The sequence below is a fragment of the Chiloscyllium plagiosum genome, unplaced genomic scaffold, assembly GCF_004010195.1.
Source record: "Chiloscyllium plagiosum isolate BGI_BamShark_2017 unplaced genomic scaffold, ASM401019v2 scaf_39843, whole genome shotgun sequence".
NCBI classification, from domain to species: Eukaryota; Metazoa; Chordata; class Chondrichthyes; order Orectolobiformes; family Hemiscylliidae; genus Chiloscyllium; species Chiloscyllium plagiosum.
The window spans coordinates 234-1,436 of NW_025194289.1; the positions used below are offsets into that span (position 1 = coordinate 234).

At 42.6% G+C, this 1,203-nt stretch overlaps 1 long non-coding RNA gene across 1 annotated transcript in view; it reads right to left on the reverse strand.

Annotated features, from left to right (window-relative positions):
- Positions 1-497: 497 nt before the first annotated feature.
- LOC122545784 overlaps positions 498-1,203 on the reverse strand; it is a 2,088-nt gene continuing 1,382 nt past the window's right edge. Inside the window, exon 3 of the long non-coding RNA XR_006310597.1 lies at positions 498-575. This is a non-coding gene — a long non-coding RNA (uncharacterized LOC122545784). The remainder of the gene's footprint in view (positions 576-1,203) is intronic.

Consider the following 1,203-nt stretch of genomic DNA (forward strand, 5'->3'; position numbering starts at 1 on the left):
AACTTGAAATGTAACATTTTGTTCTCTTCACCGATGCCCTCAGAACTGCTGCGTTTCTCCAGCACTTTGTTTCTGGGTTCAGATCTCCAGCACCTGCAGTTTTTGGTTTGATATCGATCTGATGATTTGACTTGTGGAGCGAGAGGCAACAACTGTGATCAACGAGGATAAATCTCCCCAACCACAGAAAACAAACCGGTTCTTTATACTTTGCATTTCTTATTTACAGTCGTGTTTTGCAATTAAGTTAAGTGCAAGATATCATACCCCTGCCTTGTCTCAAACTTGCTACACATCTTTGAGGACTAATCTGTCAGAATTGCGTTTGCTCTCTTCCTTTGAGATCACAGTTTTGAGTCGCAGTTCCAGTTCCTGGGCCGGGCCTGGTTACCACATTGCAGTGGGGTGGGGAGCTTTGTGTCAGCCTGAAGTTTTGTTAAGAGCAACATTGCAGATTGAAGTTGACGGTTTTGACCAATATTGCGTAATCAAACTTAGAGGAAATCCTTCCGAATGTATTGATTAACTGGACTGAGCCTGTTTACATGCAGCCCTGTTAGTAGTGCTGTAATATTCTAAGAATCACACAACAGCAGGTTATAGTTCGACAGGTTTAATTGGAAGCACACTAGCTATCGGAGCGCCGCTCCTTCATCAGGTGATTGTGGAGGGCACAATTCTAAGGCACAGAATTTATAGCAAACATTTATAGTGTGATGTAACTGAAATTATCCATGGAAAAATACCTTGATTGTCTGTTGAGTCTTTCATCTGTTCGAATACCATGATATTTTCATTTCTTTCATGTGTAAGTCACAAATACTTTTTTTAAAAAGTTGCATTCCTGACAGTGGCCCATCAAATCACTCATTGTATTAATCACTGCACAGTCTCAACAAAGGAATGAAACTGGATGGACCACATTACATCTACCAATGCACTGGAAAATACAACAACACAATCAGCCCTCTTGACCCTGAAACCTCTGTCTCACTGTGGGCCAACAGCAGTACCAGAACTGTACCCCAGCCCAATTTTGTAATCTAATGGCCTGGTATATCCCCCACTCAACCATTAACATCAAGCCAGGGGATCAACTCTAGTTCAATGGAGAGTTCCGCAGGGCATGCCAAGAGCAATACCAGGCATACCTAAAAATGTGGTGCCAACCTGGTGAAGCTACCCAACCTGCATGCCAAACAG